At 40.9% G+C, this 11,913-nt stretch overlaps 1 long non-coding RNA gene across 4 annotated transcripts in view; it reads right to left on the bottom strand.

The window, feature by feature from the left end:
* Positions 1-242: 242 nt before the first annotated feature.
* LOC125096094 (uncharacterized) overlaps positions 243-11,913 on the bottom strand; it is a 30,871-nt gene continuing 19,200 nt past the window's right edge. For 3 of the 4 annotated variants that reach the window (XR_007126059.1, XR_007126056.1, XR_007126057.1), the window contains 2 exons: positions 2,748-2,838; positions 243-1,017 (listed from right to left, as the gene is read on the bottom strand). This is a non-coding gene — a long non-coding RNA (uncharacterized LOC125096094). Of the gene's footprint in view, positions 1,018-2,747; positions 2,839-6,155; positions 7,490-11,913 lie in introns of those variants that run through there. The other variant, XR_007126058.1, reaches the window with a different exon arrangement.

Raw genomic sequence — 11,913 nt, 5'->3', positions numbered from 1 at the left:
TTGCCATTGAAAGAACTAGTTGAACCATCACCCTTTTTGCCAAGATAGTCATTTTTTTTTAGATTTTATTTATTTATTTGACACAGAGAGCGATCACAAGTAGGCAGAGAGGCAGACAGAGAGAGAGGAGGAAGCAGGCTCCCTGCTGAGCAGAGAGCCCAATGCGGGGCTCGATCCCAGGACCCTGAGATCATGACCTGAGCCGAAGGCAGAGGCCTAACCCACTGAGCCATCCAGGCGCCCCACGATAGTCATTTTTAATTTTTTTCTAATAGCCATCAGTCAACAGAGAAGTATAGAGAGGACAATATAATAAGCCCCATGAACTTATTACCCAACAGTGTTCATCTCAGAACCAGTCCTATGTCACCTCTGTCCTCAGCTAACTCTCTGCCCTTTATCACTTTTAAACAAATCACAGACATACCATCTATAAATATTTCAGTAAGTATCTCTAAAGGGTTCTTTTAAAAATATAATGTCAAATCACACCTAAAATCTTAATAATTCTTTAATATCAAATTTCTAATTGACACAAATGTTAATAATTTATTATAGTTTGTTTATGGAATCAGAATACGGATGAGATCCATGCATTATCGCTGGTGGATGAATTTCTTAACTTTTTTTCAACTCATAGGTTCCCCTCGTCCTCCTCTTCTCTTTCTTACAATGCATTTTTTGAAGGAACAAGCTCATTTACCTTGCAGAGCTTTCCAGTCTGGATTTTGCCATCTCCATTCAAGTGGTGTCTCCTGATGTGATCTTCCGTCCTCTGTATTTCCTATTAATTAGTAGTTGCATCTAGAGGCTTGTTGAGATTCAATTTCATCCTTTGACAAGACCACCTCAAATGTGGTGTTGTGTTCTTTGGTCAGGAGGCACACCATTGCCTCTCTTTCTTGTGATGTTATCAGCCACTCATTCTCACTGCCGAGATCCACTCATTCATTAGTGGTTCTGTCTGGGTGTTCATCCAATGCTAGCATCCTTTCCTCACTTAGTAACTGGAAACATCTGTAAATATAAATTTCCCATTATTTACTATTTGGTTACTCAGTGGTACAGTTTGTATCAGAAAGACAGAATTAGTATGTGATTCTTTCTCTTTAGTGTTCATAATAGTGAGTTGTTTCCCTAGCATCTATCAGTGATGAGCAATTAGGGTTTTTTCCTCCCCAATGTCATTTTGAATTCATGGATTTAATTATATTTGATGAATATCAGTCCACTGAAGTTAATGTCCATATTTGATCCTCAAATTGTTTCATCTTTGACCAGTGGGGCCTGGTTGAAGTTGGCTCTTGAGTCCTTTTGTTATGATCCTAGTAGTCATGACATTTATGCTAAGACAAATTAAAACCACCATAGAATAAAGAGAACTTTCATGCAAATAAGCACCTCTCTTCTTTCCCAGATGGCAACATATCCAACAAAATGCCATGCTACCCACTGAACTGCACCAGAGATTTCCTTGAGAAATGCTGCAGGAAAAAGACTAGAACCCAGGGGTTGGAGTCACGTTCTTTTACCTTGCAGATTGTTGTCAAGCACTCAGGAAATACTAGGGTATTTTATTAATGATGAGGCTTACATTATTGTTTTCTTGAGACTACAAAGCTGCATTTGGCTAGATGATTATCTTGCAAGAGTATATAATTGCAACAGTCAATAGTTCCTTCTGGAAGTAAAAATAAATATAATGTAGATAATGCCCAAGTTCTTAATGGCATATGGGATGAGTCAAGATGACCGAATGGGCTTGACTTCCCTTTATGTCCTTCCACCTGTCATTGGGTTATAACCCCATCCTGCTGCAGTGGCCCAGACATCAAAAGCTCAGCAATGAGAGAGCCACAAAAGGACAAGGAAGTCACAGGCCACTATAGCTAAGTGTGCAATATCCTTTCCCGAAAATATTTACAAACCATGGAGAGAAAAATTGCTTTGGATTATTTAGGGTAGGTTATAATTTATGGTAACAGAGTGGGCAGGGGGCACCTAGGTGGCTCAGTCAACTAAGCATCTGCTTTTGGCTCAGGTTATGATCCCAGGGTCCTGGGAGGGAGCCCCATGTCTGGCTCCCTGTTCAACGGGGAGTCTGTTTCTCCCTCTCCCTCTGCCTCTCCACCTGCTTGTGCTCTCTCTCTCTCTCTATCTTACTCTCTCTCAAATTAAAAACAACAATAACAACGACAACAACAAAAAACAAAAACAAAAACACAGAGTGGGTCGATCAATTTAAATGTTTGTTCCAACTGATGTAGGACTAATGTTGTCTGACCACATAAGCAGAAAGCACAAATACAGGCATACCTTGGATATATTGCATGTTAGGTTCCAGACTACATTAATAAAGTAAATATCATGATAAAGTACATCAAATTAATTTTTTTGGTTTCCTAGTGCATATTAAAATTATGTTTACACTATACTATAGACTATATACTATAGACTATAATATAGTCTATTAAGTATATAATGCCATTGTCTCTAAAAAAGTATAAATTCTAATCAAAAATACTTTATTGCTGGGGTACCTGTGTGGCTCAGTAGGTTAAGCATCCAACTCTTGATTTCAGCTCAGGTCATGATCTCAGTGTCAGGAGGTCAAGCCCTGTGTTGGGCTCCACATTGGGTGTGGAGCCTGCTTAAAAATTTCACGCTGCCCCTTCCATCCCCTCCCCCAAGAAAACCTTATTGCTCAAAGATGCTAACCATCATCTGAGACAGCAATGTATCATTACCTTTTTGTTCATGGAGAGTCTTGTCTCAGTGTTGATGGCAGCTGACTGATCAGGATGGTAGTTGTTGAAGGCTGTGTGGCCATGGCAGTTTCTTAAAATAAGACAATGATGAAGTTTGCCACATCAATTGACTCTTCTTCTCACAAACAATTTTTCTGTGATGCTGGTTGATAGCACTTTACCCACAGTAGGAGGACTTGTTTCAAAATCAAAGTCAGTCTTCTCAAATCCTGCTGCCTTATCAACTAAGTCTATATATTATTTTAAACTATATATATAAAAATATATATAAAGAAACTATACTATATATATATATATATATATATATATATCTCCTTTGTTGTCATTTCAACAATCTTCACAGCATAGGAATAGATTATATCTCAAAAAAACACTTTCTTTGCTCATTCATAAGGGGCAACTCCTCATCCATTGTAATGTTATCATGAGATGGCTGCAATTCATCATATTTTCAGGCTCCACATCTAATTCTCTTGCTATTTCCACCACATCTACAGTTACTTCCTCCACTGAAGTCCTGAACGCCTCAAAGTCATCCATGAGGGTTGGAATTTCTTCTAAACTCCTGTTAATGTTGAATTTTGACCCCTTCTCGTGAATCATGAATGCTCTTAATGGCATGTAGAATAATGAATACTTCCCAGAAGTTTTTCAATTTATTTTGCCCAAATCCTATCTATGGCAGCTATAGCTTTATGAAATGCACTTCTTAAATAAGACTTGAAAGGAGAAGTAGCTCCTTGATCCATGGACTGCAGAATGGATCTTGTGTTAGCAGGACTGAAAAAAATATTAATCTTGTTGTACATCTCCATCAGAGCTCTTAGGTAACCAGGTGCATTGTCAATGTTTTGAAAGAATTTTTTCTGAGCAATAGGTCTCAACAGTGGGCTTAAAATATTCAGTAGACCATACTATAAGCAAATGTGTTATCATCCAGGCTTTGTTATTCCATTTATAGAACACAAGCAGAGTAGATTTAGCATAATTCTTAAAGGCCCTAGGCCTTTGAGCTCTGGCTTCGACTTAAAGTCACCAGCTGCATTCACCCCTAACATGAGAGTCAACCTGTGCTTTGAAGCTTTGAAGCTTTGAAGCCAGCCATTAACTTCTCCTCTCTAGCTATGAAATTCTGAGATGGCATCTTCTTCCTATGGAAGGCTATTTCATCTGCACTGAAAATCTGTCATTTATTGTGGCCACCTTCATTAAGGCTCTTAGATCTAGATCTTCTGCATAATTTGTTTAAGCTTCTCCATCAGCATATGTGGCTTCCCCTTTGTACTTTTATGTTACAGAGATAGCTTCTTTCCTTAAACCTTATGAACCTATCTTTGCTAGCTTCCAGCTTTTCTTCTGCAGTTTCCTTACCTTTCTCATCCTTCATAGAATAGAAGGGAGTGAGGGCCTTTCTCTGGATTAGGCTTTGGTTAAGGGAATATTGTGGCTGGTTTGATCTTTCATCCAGAACACTCAGACTTTCTCCCTATCAGCAATAAGAATGTTTCACTTTCTTATCATTTGTGTGCTCGCTACAGTAGACTTTTAATTTCTTACAAGAATGTTTCCCTTGCATTCACAACTTAGCTAATTATTTGGCATAAGAGGCCTAGCTTTTGGCCTATCTCAGCTTTCAACATGCCTTCCTCACTAAGCTTAATCATTTTTAGATTTTGATTAAAGTGAGAAACGTGGGACTCTTCCTTTCACTTGAACATTGTGTAGGGTTATGACCTTGCCTAATGGCAATATTGTTGTGTCTCAGGAATTAGAAACACCCAAGGAAAGGGAGAGAGACAAAGGACTGGCTGGTCAGATCACACTGAGCATTTATCTATTAAATTTGCCATCTTATATGGGTGTGGTTAATAACACCCCAAAATAATTACAATAGTAACATCAAAGACCCTGATCACAGGATATCATAATATAATAATAATGAAACTGTTTTAAATATTTAGAGAGGGGTGCCTGGGTGGCCCAGTGGGTTAAAGCCTCTGCCTTCGGCTCAGGTCGTGATCCCAGGGTTCTGGGATCAAGCCCCGTATCAGGCTCTCTGCTCCGCGGGGAGCCTGCTTCCTCCTCTCTCTCTGCCTGCCTCTCTGCCTGCTTGTGATCTCTGTCTGTGAAATAAATAAATAAAATCTAAAAAAATTAAAAAATAAAAAATAAAAAATAAATAAATATTTAGAGAATTACCAAAACATGACATAGTGACATGGAGCACATGCTGTTGGAAAAAAGGTGTCAATAGATTTGCTCAATGAATGATAAACAATAAAATGAGATACACCTCTATATGACCATTCTGTTTTCTATCAGTCACTAAGCATCTTCATTGTCTCATTTTCAAACCCTTCCCTCACCATTTTTTCTCACCCACAAGCATTCATTTATTCATTCATTCATTCATGCCATAACTAGTGATTGAACAACTTATTATATGTTAGGAGTTGGGGAGACACTGTTAGGAACATAATAAGCAAGATCTCTACTTTCAAGTTTTCTTTCTGGTTCAAGAAAATAAGTAAATTACTCAACAAGATAATTTAGGTAGTGCCACTTGCTTGGAAGAATATGAAACAGAATAAAATGATAGAAAGCCACTATAGGGCTACCTAAAATGGCTGACTGGAGAGGGTGACAGATGAACTAGAATAGGGATCAGTAACTTTCTCTGTAAATTGCCAGACAGAAAGTATTTTAAGCTTTGGGGGCCATATAATTGCAACTACAAAACTTCTTTGAACCAGCAATAGGTTATCATCCTGATAAACTCATCCTAAGTTGAAAATATCATAAGTCAAAATGCATTTAATACACCTCTACTACTGACAATCATAGCTTAGCCTACCCTTTCTTGAATGTGCTCAGAACACTTACCTTAGCCTACAGTTGGGCAAAATCATCTAACACAAAGCCTAATTTATAATAAAGTGTTGATGATCTCATATAGCTTGCCGAATACTGTATTGAAAGTGACAAACAGAATGGCTGTGTGGATACAGAATGATTTTAAGTGTATCTATTATTTATCCCTGTGATTGTGTGGCTGACTGGGAGCTGTGTCTTGTTGCCATTGCCTAGCATCACGAGAGAATGTCGTATAGCATATCAATAGCCCAGGAAAATATCAAACTTCCAAATCTGAAGTAGGGTTTCTACAGAATACATATCATTTTTGCACCGTCATAGAGTCAGAAAGATCATAAGTCGAATGATTGTTAAGTCGGGGACCATTTGTACTCAGCTATGCCACTGCGGCATGAAAGCAGCCTCAGATAATGTGTAAATGAATGGATATAGCTGTGTTCTAATAAAACCTTATTTACAAACACAGGTGGATTTGGCTCATGGGCTGTAGTCAGACAACTGCTGATTTAGAAATCTATTTCACTGATGTCTGGATGGTCCTACTCAAGAGGCCCAGCCATCTTTCCAGAGTAGCTCCCGTAGACAGACCAAAGCCAACCTATTATTCTAAGAACCTTGCAGGGGACGTTGGAGGGCTTAAACTACACAGTCCTACTTGGCTCTAGTCTCACTACCCAAGTGTATAATAACTGAGGATTTAGGATAGTACCCTTAGGAAAAGAAGGGGGATAATTACATCTTGACTTGAGCTCTTTATTGCCATGTTTGAAGTAGGCTGCTTTGGGAAGCCTAAAGGTGCCACCCAATGCATGAGCCTACTTAGCAACATCTTGTGCAAAGTCTTTTGGAAATCCTAATAGTCTAAGTCCACTGTCATAGCCCTCTGCTTTCCACATGATCTCCTTCATTCTCTTTCTCTCTTTTTTTTTCCACCACATTTGTCAAACAAGATTTACCCTTTACAAAACCACAATAGCTAGTTTTTGTCAGTTCATATTTCTCCAGATGTTTTGTGATCTCATTCCTTCTTAATGTCTCTCAGATCTGCCTACCTCTGAGGTTAGGCTGGATGGTCTATGATTTCTCATCCCCTGCCACTCTAAATGGGTCCCTGGCTAAGCAAAAGCCCCCTTCAGTGAGGTCAGCCAGAGAAAGTCACACATATCATAAACATGCCGTGAGCTATTCAGCAATAACATTCAGTGGAGTTTGCTTTAGTTCAGAGGCCAAGGGGATTTGGCAGAAAAAAAAATACACAAAAGGCTATTCTATTGGAGTAAGCTTGACAAAGTCAACTGCTAAAGAAAACTAGAGCCAGACTTTTGGCATCTAGAAAGGGAAGAAAAGATATTCTTCCCATCCATTTCTCTGAGGTCTCCAGAATAAGAAAACATACTCTATGTGGTTGCCTGTGCTTTCATTATGATTGCACTCTTCTCATTATTAACCACAGTGTCAAATCCAAGTTCAGCAATGACTCAACCCAGAATTATGGGTTTATCTGCTCAAAGCACAACCTGCCCCATCTTTGTGAATGGATCTGCCCCATACACACAAACTCTGATGAAAATGTGCAAAATCAAAGGCTGAGGGAACATGCATTCATTGCTTTAGGGGCCGTGCCATCCATTCGTTCCTGCTCTCTGGTTTTCATTTTCATGTTCTTTCCTCTGAGACACTAACCCAACCTGACAAGACCCAGGGACTTCTGAAATTTTTATCAGTTCTCCTTGTTCTTCTAATCCTGGTTCTGATCTTCATGACGCAGTTAGGGGTGGTGGTCTTCTTACTTTCCAATGTAACCCTGAAAGATCTGGGCCAGCCAGGCCCCCACCACCAGGTCTCCACTGTAGAAATTGGACGGGTGGGAAAATCAGTTACCAGAAGTTGAAATATAGAAGCATGGAGATGAGTAAAAATATGAAACCATAAGTGAATCCAATCCTAGAAAGTCACATCAGGGCCAGAGCTGAGGGCTGGTGCAGCTTCAAAGGACATCAGTAAAACTGGGCTAGAAGTCTGCTTCTGGGAGGTTGTCTAGGGCAGATAAAGCCCCACAGCATTGGAAATCGTTACTAGAAAACCAACCCCAGGGACAAGGTGGCAGCAAGGTCAAAGAGCTGACCTGAGTGCAGACCAAGGCGAAGCTCCCAAAACAGAGCTCCTTCCACTGGCCTCGTCTATAACCACATGGGCATCCTTGAGTATGCAGTACAGCAGGGAACAAACTGGACTGAGCAGAACATGGTCTTCAGCTGTCCTTGGCCTTCTAGGCAAAGGATCAAAAATCTTGTTTCAGCTCATGACAAGGGTTGAAGTAAAAGGAGTTTTGTCCATGCTTGGGCCAAAGCATTCAAGGGGAGGTAGCACCACCTCCCAGCCCTGCCCAAGACAGAGCTGAAACTGGGTTGGTACCCAGTGGGGGAAGGTGAGGAAGAAGAGTAGAGGCAGCTCCTCAATTGTTTCCAGTGCTACCCAAGGCCAGCTCAGTTTTCCCTTTCAGAAAGAAAGCATTTCTTTCCCAGGGTGGGAGGAATGTGGGGTGGAGAGTCTCTGTCAGGAGAGCGTGTGAAATAAATGACTTCACCCCTAGAGACAAAGAGTTGCCTTGAGTCATTAGCATTCTGGGCCCATATACACCTCATGGTGTTGCAAGCTGGCTGGTTGGGGTTGAAAGGGTAGCCCAGAGTCACGAAAACAATGTTGACCAGTTCACACAAGTGAGCCCACAAACGCTGGCCCACAAGCTGAGCAACTATGCCCGAAGGTGGGTGTTTGAAAGCAGCCCCCGACTCCAAGATACAAAATACGATGACCTGTTTACCTATTCAAAGGGGGGAGACCTGGCACTGATAAAAATCAGACGGTTTATTGTCAGCAGAACAGAGAAGATTCCTAAAACGATGCCCAGCTGTGTAAATCAAAAGCATTGTGTTCTAATCAGCAGTTCAGTTTTATCATTAACGGAGATGAGCCACGCAGTATATTAACAGCACAGGACTGAGATAGAACACATCACCTGCAGCCAAACGGAACTGTCTTGGGGCCCGCTGTGCCTCTTCTCGGACCAGGGCTTCTGTGAGGATGAGACGATCCCCTTCCTGGATGCTTCTCCAGTGTCTGAGCTACTTGTCTTCCCTCTAATCCATTCTGAACTGAAGCCTTTGCCTCCAAACCTGCAAAGTGAAGCTGATCTGCTCAAGGAATCCTCCATGAGGCCAGAAAGACAGAGGCTGCCTATCTCATTCCTCTGAAAGGAAACATTTGCATTTTCACACAGACCCTCTGTGACCTAACCCAGAAAATGCTAAATAGAAGAAGAGAGATATTCACAGGCCTTTCTGAACGTAACAATTAGGAGGAAATAAAACACTGGATTTGGAGTTGGACAACCTGGTTTCAGAGCATGTTATTTTATGTATTTTTTTAATTTAATTTTATTTTTTTTCAGTGTTCCAAAATTCATTGTTTATGAACCACACCCTGTGCTCCATGCAATATGTGTTCTATGTGGTTTTGAGCAAACGACTTTTCCTGAAGCCCATTGTTCCTCCTTCCCCCAGTGTTCACTTTTCCTTTTCTTCCCAACAACATTTTGGTGAATACCATCTCTCTACTAGGCTCATGAGTAAATTGAGGAAGATACAAACCACTTCCCAGAATTGTGGGAGTTAAATTTCAGACTCTACATAAAGCATGTAGTCCCATGCCTAGCATAGAGGGGACATTTAGGAAACATATTCCCAGCATTCTCTCTGCAAGAGCAGCCCCAGGCAGCCGAATTGAGTACTCAAGCAGGTCAGGGAACAACTTCATTGTTCATTGGAGCCCCAGGTGGCCAGACACCCTTCTCTCAATTCCAATGCTTGGAGTGCCCTAAGCGGGAGAGGGTGTTCTCTGTCTGGGAAAACATGAGGAAGCTAAAAAGGCTGACCTTTTATAGGCTGATCAAGAGAACAAGGCTCAGGACCTGTACTGTTGTTTGGAAAACCCTCCCTTTGTGTCACAAACTCCACATTTTAAGAATAGGCCTAAAAATAGGAACAGAGAATTCCAGAGCTGATGATTTTAAAGAAAATAAAATCATGAGCTGCAACATTCTAAAGGACCCTTCAAAAATGAATCAGGCAAAGTCAGGAATTTAACAAAAAGTATTTAGAACTAGAAAGTACTTTCAGGATAACTGAGGGCAGGTATTAGGTATATAAAGAGACGGGGGAAAAGAATGGCCAGAGGAATAGTGTCTTGCAATAGCTTGTAGAAGAATAAGAATTAAAAAGCAGATCTCAAAACACCCAGGTTCTATGACTGACTATCCAGCTGGCTTCTATAATTCCCCTGGCAAAAAAAAAAAAAAAAAAAAAAAAATCAAACAAATGAAAAACAAACAAAAAACAAAATAGAACAAAACAAAACCAAGAAGAAGAAGAAAAAAGGTGACCCTGGCTTCCAGCTTCTTCACAGAAGAGAAACAAAGGGAAGATTGGTACGGTGCAAAGAGCATGGGCCTAAAAATTCTGCCTATGGAGTCCAAGCCCCAACTACAGCCCCTAGGCTGAGGGACTGAATGCAGATAATATCACCCACCTCCACATCTGCCATCAGAAGCCACTGGGCAGCTGCTGAGAACTCTCTCCTAACTCCAGATATTACAGGCATGCGCTCTCCCCAAGAGTAATAGAACACCCAGGGTGCACTTGGCTAACAGAGTCACTTCAAGTTCTTTTCCTCACTCTGTCCAAATAAAGGCAACCGCTCTCTGCCCATCTTTTGTCAATAGCATTTTTGTGCTATCATCCTTGGGGTCACTGGTTGTTTGTTCTTGGAGTGTTTTCTGGGAAGCTTTTTTATTGCCATTCTGAGCCTCTGCAGTGAGCTTAGAAGAGCCTCAGTCACACAGGACATCTCAGAGAGTAAGAAAAGAAAAGCAAGAAGGAAAAAAAAAAAAGAATTGCAATATTAATATTAAGCCAGCCTATCCCAAACTATGTAATGGCACAACTGGGCAAATGGAATTGTGCCTTCTTTTGGCTCTGAAATCCCCTGCCATTAAGGTAGAAAGGAACAAATCTTTGTTGGCTGAGAGAAGAGAATGAGTCTTTAGATTTAAATTCCTCTTTTTAAACTTCTTTTCTATAAATTCAACTCAACTAGTATGCAGTGAACAGCTCTTCCAAGATAAGCTAGTCATTGCATTAGGAGACCAAGGTGGAGAAGTGTCATCCCTGCCTTCAAGGAGATTATGGTCTGTTAAGACTGAAAGGGGATGAGAAGAGGATTTCAACCTAATATCCATAACACCAAGCAGAACATAAGTAATTAGTTCAGTCATCTGAGCCTTCTTTCATTCTATGGACATGTATTAGACTGTTATGTGACAGGGCAAAAGGCTTAGCACTGGGAATGTAAAGAATAAATAAGCCAGATCCTAGCCTTCTAGGAATTTATAGTCCCATTGAGGATCCATATATCATATACATCTGGTGCCATAAGACAGAGTCACACGATTCAGAGAGAGGAGAACTTTCAGTATGAGGTAATTAGACCAGCCCCCAAAACAGAGGTGACATGTAAGGGAGAGCTTGTGTATTTCCTACCCCAGACTTGGAATCAGCCATGTTTCCAAGGACATCTAAAAACAGGGGTCTAGAGGAAAAGCAGCCCAGGTGAGTGCAGATCACGGACAACAGCACAGAGGTGGAAAAATAGGAGGCAGGTTCATGAAACAGCTAGCAGGTCAGCGGGGCTGGTCCATGACAGAGCACACAGGGGAACAGCGGGATCCTAGCTAGGAGCTCAGGTTGGGCCAGGCTGGGAAACACATTTGGAATGTCCATCTAATGGACCTGATGGATCAGGGAGATGAGTAAAGTGGCTGTATAAAAATAAGGCATGATTAATTCTGGGCTTCAGGAAGATCCGGTAGCAAAAATGCAGCAGTTGTCAAGATTATAAGACTCCAAACTGGTGAATCAAGTTCGCTATCGCAATTAACGTTAAAAGTAATGGAGAACCCTAGTCCCCATACATTTCTCAAAAGAAACCAGGAGTCCTTGAATATATGGCTGCCTCCCAGTCTGGGACAGGAGATAGACAAGATGGGTCTGGAGTATCTTGTTATGTCAGATAACAAAGAATTTATCAAAAACTATCGGGTTGTGTAAAAAGAACTTGAAGCCTACTTGGAGAAGCTACCACAGGCCAAACACAGAGCTTTTCAAGTACCACATCAGGGTCACAACTGAAGGAGATTGACATACCACATATATTA

The sequence above is a fragment of the Lutra lutra genome, chromosome 3, assembly GCF_902655055.1.
Source record: "Lutra lutra chromosome 3, mLutLut1.2, whole genome shotgun sequence".
Taxonomy (NCBI): domain Eukaryota; kingdom Metazoa; phylum Chordata; class Mammalia; order Carnivora; family Mustelidae; genus Lutra; species Lutra lutra.
Note: the sequence above shows the minus strand (reverse complement) of the source record. Positions and strands in the feature narration are given on the sequence as shown.